Here is a 7118-nt window from a genome sequence, read left to right as displayed (position 1 = left end):
TAAAACGTAGATCAAGATCCCAAATGTCTGATGCTAAAAGGATAAGAGATGAATATATATATATATATATATATATATATATATATATATATATATTCCATGGTCTGCATGGTTCACCCACTGGACAGATCTCTCTCATGTCTCATTCTCCATTAAATTTCTTCCAAATCTACTTTTATGCTCCTCTCTTTTCCTGACATTTTTTCTCTTTTGCTTGTCACCATCATGTCTCACAGCTCTAAGTGGTCAGAAAACGTAGAAGAGACTCTTTGTGGCCCACGTGCACTTTGTGACCTTATGAAGGAGGGGTGAGGATTAACTGATACACTGAAACAAGAAGACCCCTGCGCCATTGGCACAGGTCCCTGCCATCTGATCCTGACACCTTCCGAGTGTCACCACGAGTCTCACCAACCGTCCTATGAAAGCTGCTCATAGCAACACGATCCAGCCTAGAATCACATGTTTACTTCTCAAGGTCTCCTTCAAAATCAAACAGTTTCTTAGTCTTCCCCTGGTCTCGTGACCTTGACACTTCCAAGGATGGCAGATTGTAGAGTGTTCCTCAGTTTGGGTTTGTCTAGTGGGTCCTTGCAATTCGATTCAGGATACACATTTCTGGCAGAAATATCACTGAGTCCAAACTTGCATTCTTCATTTAGTCCCCAGAATCAAGATATCTTCCGGGGACTGTGACCTTTACTTCCTGGGATGTTTCCTTGGACATACAAGTGTCAGAAGTGATTTTTGTCCATCACTAGTCATTCTAGTTAGTACCAGTAAAAGTCATTAGTTATGTACTTTCTCTGAGCATCCTGGAAACAAAGCCTATTTTTCTTGTTCACAAATGCTTTGTCTCTTATTTTTCTCCCATTCACTTCCTGAGGGGTCGTGGTTTTAACCAAACAAACTCTGAGCGTGTTAGTTACCAGCGGCAATGGGAGGGCATCCTGCACCACAGCACTTTCAGTGTCGTCCCCCGCCCAGGTCGGCTTCCTTTTCTCTCAGTTACCGGGGGGCAGGCACTGAGCTCACCATCCCAGCTCTTCCAGGTCTTAGCTGTCCATCCCATTTGTAGGACAAATCTAGGATGATAGCAGCCTGTCTTCCCTTACTGTTATGAGACTCTAAGCACTTACATGTGTATTTTCTGCTTTTAAACCAGCTAAAACTGCACCTTTTGTAGGAAGAATGGAAATAACGTGCTTCCGTTGGACTCCAGGAAGACGGTTGGGTCAGGCACCACCTCTGAACAAACAGAAAGGCCTGGAACAAACAAGCCACCAAAACTTCTTGACTGTTTTGTCTTCAGGCCCACGTGTGGCCCCACGGGGGAGGCGACAGGGAGGTCTCTGCCTCCTTTCGCCGACTGAGCGTGTGAAGGGAGTGAAGGTGGGCATTGTGGCAGAGACGACCTCCCCTGACTCTGGTCTCTCCTTCCATAATAGAATTGTTTGGCCTGGACACATGGGCACCCAGAGAAAAGACCCTAAGTCTGCACACCAGCCTCTGTGGCATCAAGAAAAAGTGACGCAGCATGGAAAACAATCACTAAGACCAGTCATGACTTGAAACCCCAGAAATATTTTAAAACATATTATTTCATAAATATTTCTCTGAGCATTTAGAAAAGAGTGTGGTAAACAGTATCAGAGCATCATCACAAAGCAACTTCATTTCTTCATTTTTGCCAGCTGTACTGAGACGTAATTGATGAAAAAAATGGTAAGATAATCAAAGTATACAACGTGCTGATTTGACATACACTGTGAAAGGATTTCCCCCATTGAGTTAATTAATGCATTCATCACCTAATTAACTTTTTGTTTTGTTTTGGCGAGAACATTTAAATTCTACTATCTTAGCAAATTTAAATGATACAACACAGTGCTATCAACTACAGTCACCATGTTATACATTAGATCCTCAGACCTTTTTCATCTTATAACTGAAAGTTTGTAATATTTAAAACAACCTCTCCCTATTTCCCCCAACCCCAGACAACCACTTTTCTATAAGACCCGGGCTTATATTAATTTTTGCTCCAACAGACGCATTAGAGCTGACTGCCCGGCTCCGTCTTATTTTTGGGGAAGCACGGTGTGTTGCATAACAGTGGTAAGAGAGGGCATCTTTGCCTTGTTTGTGGTCTCTGAGACAAAGCTTCCAGTGTTTCACCATTAAGTATGATGATAGCGGTAGGATTGTCATATTATGGGGCCTTTATTATGTTGAGCTGTGTTCTCTCTATACCCAGTTTGTTGAGAGTTTTTATCATGAAAGGATATCATGCTTTTCCTGCATCTATTGAGATGATGAGATTTTCCTTCATTTTGTTAATGTCGTGTATCACATTAATTTATTTGCAGATGTTAAGCTATCCTTGCCTCCCTGGAATAAATCCCACTTAATTGTGGTGTATGATCCATTGAACAGATTGTTGAATATAGTTTGCTAATATTTTGCTGCGGATTTTTACGTCTATATTCATTGGGGATATTGGCCTATAATTTTCTTTTCAGGCAATGTCTTTTTCTGGCTTTGGTATCAGGGTAATGCTGGCCTCCATAAAATGAGTTCAGAAGTGTTTCCTCCTCTTTTTTTTTTTATGGAAGAGTTTGAGAGGATTGGTATTAATTTTATTTTAAATGTTTGGGAGACTTCACCAGTGAAACCATCTGGTCTTGGACTTTTGTTTGCTTGGAGGTTTTTGATTACTGATTCAATCCCTGTGCTAGTAATTAATATATTCAAATTTTCTATTTTGTCATGATTTAGCCTTGGTATGTTGTTTGTTTTAGGATTTATCCATTTCTTCCAGGTTATCTAATCTTTTGGTGTATAATTTTTCAGAGTAGTCTCTGTGATCCTTTGCATTGCTATGGTATCTATTGTAACATCTCCTCTTTTATTTCTAATTTTATTTGCGTCCTCTCTCCCTTTTTAAAGTGTAAAGGTGTATCTATTTTGTTTATTGTCTCAAAAAAGCAGCTCTTAGTTTCATTGATCTTTCCACTAACTTTTTAGTTTCTATTTAATTTGTCTGCTCTGATCTTAATTTCCTTCCTTCTACTAACTTTGGGTTTAGGTTGTTCTGCTTTTTTAAGTTTCTTGAGGTAGGAAGTCCCTTGAGGTGTAAAATTAAGTTGTTTGAGATCTTTCTTTTGTTTTAATGAACATATTCACCACTTCCCTCTCAGAACTGCTTTTGCTGCATCACATAAGTTTTGGTGTGTTGTGTTTCCATCTTCGTTTGTCTCAATATACTTTTTTATTTCTTTTTTACTTCTTTGACTCATTGGTTGCTCAGGGGCTTGTCTAATCTCCACATATATGTGAATTGTCCAGTTTTCTTCTTGTAATTGATTTCTAGTTTCACACCATTGTTGATGGAAAAGATGGCTTGATGGTTTTGGTCTTCTTAAATTTATTAAGAACTGTTTTGTGGCCTAACATATAATCTGGGGACTGTTCCATGTACACCTGAGAAGAATGTGTATTCTGCTGCTGTCGGATGGAATGTTCTCCATACGTCTGTTAGGAGCATCTGATCTAATGTGTAGTTTAACTTTCATTATTGGTTTTCTGTCTGGATGATGTATCCATTGTTAAAAGTGGGGTATTGGAGTCCCTGTTATGACTGTATTGATGTCTATCTCTCCCTTCAGATATGTTAATTTTTGCTTTATATATTTCAGTGCTATTTTCAGTGCATAAATATTTATAATTGTTATATCCTCTTGATGAAGTGACCCATTTTCTATTAAATAACAACCTTCTTTGTTATAGTCTTTGGCTTAAAGTCTATTTTGTCTAAGTATAGCTACTTCTGCTTTATTAAAAAAAAATTCCATTTGCATGGAATATCTTTCTCTATTCCTTCACTTTGTCTATTTCTGCCCTAAAAGCTGAGGTGAATTTCTTGTAGGCAACATATAGTTGGGTCTTATTTTTTATCCATTCAGTCACTGTATGATTTTTACTGAATTTAGTCCATTTACCTTTAAAGTAATTATTGATAGGTATGGACTTAGTGTTGCCATTTTGTTAATTGTTTTCTGGTTGTTTTGTATTTCTTTGTTCATTTCTCCCCCTCTGCCCTCTACCTTTGTGATTTGGTGATTTTATGACAGGTATGCTTGTATTTCTTTATCATTTGTATATCTACTACTATAGGCTTTTGCTTTATGGCTACCATGAAGCTTACATAACACACCTTATATTTATTACAGTCTATTTTAAGCTGATAATAACTCTGCTTTGAACACATACCAAATCTCCCCTACTTACACATTTTTATATCACAATTTGCATCTTTTTACAGAGTGTATCCATTAACAAATTGTAGTATCGTTATTTTTAATACTTTGTCCTTTAACCTTCATACTAGACTTACCCACCATCACTGCAACATTAAGGTATTTTGAATTTAACTGTATATTTACCTTTATCCATGAGTTTTACACTTTCATATGTTTTCCTGTTACCAATTAGTGGTCTTTTGTTTCAGCTTGAAGAACTCCCCTTAATGTTTTCGGAAAGGCCACTCTAGTGGTGATGAACTCCTTCAGCTTTTGTTTGTTTGGAAAACTTTTTATCTCTCCTTCAATTCTGAAGGACAACTTTGCCAGGTAGAGTATTCATGGTTAGCAACATTTTTCTTTCAGCACTTTGAATATATTTTCCCTGGTCCTTTCTGACCTGCAAAGCTTCTGTTGAAAAATCTGCTGATGGTCTTATGGGGAGTTCCTTTTACCTAAGAAGGTGCTTTTCTCTTGCTGCTTTTAAGATTCTCTCCTTGTCTTTAACATTTGACAATTTAAGTATAATGTGTCTCAGTGTAGGTCTCTTTAGATTCATCTTCTTTGGAACTTTCTTGGCTTCTTGGATCTAGAAGTGTTTCTTTCTCTAGGTTAGGGAAGTTTTCAGCCATTACTAATTTGAATAAATTTTCTGCCCCGTTCTCTCTGTTCTCCTTCCGGGATCTGTATAATGCATATATTGATCCATTTGATGGTGTCCCATAATCCTTTAAGCAATCTTCACTTTTTTTTATTCTTTATCCTTTTTGCTCCTCCAATTTAATCCCACTGCTCTGTCTTTGAGTTCATTGATTCTTTCTTCCACTTGACTTGGTCTGTTGTTGAACCCCTCTATTGAATTTTTCAATTCAGTTATGGTATTCTTTAGCTCTGTGAATTTGAATGGTACTTTTTAATACAGTAGTACCTCAGTTTTCAAACGTCTCCATTGACGAACATTTTGGTTTACGAAGGCCGTAAATTTTATCGATCTATGGTATCATTAGATAGTAAAATTCATGCTAAATTTGCAGTTTTCGGGGTTGATTTTAAAGGTCTGGAATGGATTAATCTATTTTGCATTACCTTCTACGGGGAAAACGCGCCTCGGTTTTCGAGCATTTCAGAACTCTAACAGTCTTCTGAAACGGATTACGTTCGAAAACCGAGGTACCACTGTATTTTCTACCCCTTTGTTGAAATTCTAACTTTGTTCTTGCGTTGCTCTCTTGACCTTGGTGAGCACCTTTATAATCATAATTTTGAATTCTCTAACTAGTAAATCACTTATCTCTGCTTTATTAAGATCATTTTCTGGATATTAATCTTGTTCTTTGCTTAGAGCACATTCCTTTGTTTCTTCATTTTCCTTGACTCTTTGTGTTGGTTTCTGCACATGAGGTAAAACAGCCACCTCTTCCAGACTGAGTAAAAATGGTCTTGTGGGAATGGGGTTTATGGTGAGAGTGTGCCTCAGCCTTTCCTGTCCAATTAGATGGGGATATTCTCTCATTCATCCAAAGTATGGCAGTCACTCAGTAGTTTCCAGACATCTTTCAGAGGGACTTGTTCCATGTGAAGTTGTATATTCAGTGTGTCCATGTGAGATGGGGCCCGGGAATCTCCTATGTCACCATCTTGATTGATTCCTGCCTTGTTTCCTTTCTGGGTGTGTTAGTTTGTTGGTGCCTATGGGGACAGAGTCCCAGAGTGCAGTTTCCAGGCTCTCGGCCTCACGTGGAAAGGGGCTGGCTTGGGTAGTAGATGGCCATCAGCTGTGGCTAACTGACCATCAGCTGTAACCAGTTAGTCAATTAGCCACTGATATAACTGCTGCGGCTGTGCTGGTTAGTCAGTTGGTTGGTTGGCAGGCCGAGAAGTGGACAGCAGGTTGCAGGTCGTGTGGATCCAGCCTCCAGTGAGACTATAGTGGTATGACTCCCCTACCTATGGCTCCGTGGGTGTTCCTTTTTGGCCTAGCCATATCCTGAGTTCTTATGTGGGGAGCAAGAGCTGAGACCCTGCAGGCCGCCTTGCACAACAAATGGCACAGCGAGCAGGGTCTCCCTCATGACAGTGCCTCAGGGAACACCTCCTGGACTCCAGATCTTGATTTTACCACCCTTAATGCAACTCTTGATTTCCACAAAATATCTTGATTTTAGCAAAGAATTTCACAAAGATTCTCTTTAAATCTTTCTGTATAATGTAGTAAAATGTAGTTTGAATGACACTACTCTTAGGCAGATTCTTAGCTGGTTGAACCACTGTGTACAACCAGAAATGGTAAATCCTGGAATTGAGTAATGAAATGCTATGGGATTATGATAGTAATCTTGTGCTCACAAGAATTATTTTGGATCAATGAATTGGACAAAAATATCATTTTGATATTTATCTAATTTTCTGAAAAATAAGCTTTGTGATGAATAACTAATAGTGCAGACAGTGCTCAAAGTTCCATATTATTTTATGTAGTTGGAATTCTGAGCTGAAAGCTGTAAGAGAGATAAGAAAATAATAAACATATAGGCTGAAAGGACACTGTCTTGAATGGTGTTGTTATGCACAGACATGATGTGAGTCACATATGTAATTTAAAATTTTCTAGTAGTCACATTGAAAAGGTGAAAAGAAACTGGGGAATTAATCTTCAAAATATTTTAAACTCTATATACAAAATATAATCATTTCAACATGTAATCAATATAAAAATTATCAATGGGATATTTTACCCTTTTTTTGTACTGTCTTCAAAATCAAATGTGCATTTGATATTTATAGCACATCTCTATTCAGACTAACCACATTTCAAAA

The sequence above is a fragment of the Rhinolophus sinicus genome, linkage group LG05 (assembly GCF_036562045.2).
Source record: "Rhinolophus sinicus isolate RSC01 linkage group LG05, ASM3656204v1, whole genome shotgun sequence".
NCBI lineage: Eukaryota > Metazoa > Chordata > Mammalia > Chiroptera > Rhinolophidae > Rhinolophus > Rhinolophus sinicus.
The sequence above is the reverse complement of the archived record's forward strand: the minus strand, read 5'-3'. Positions refer to the sequence as shown.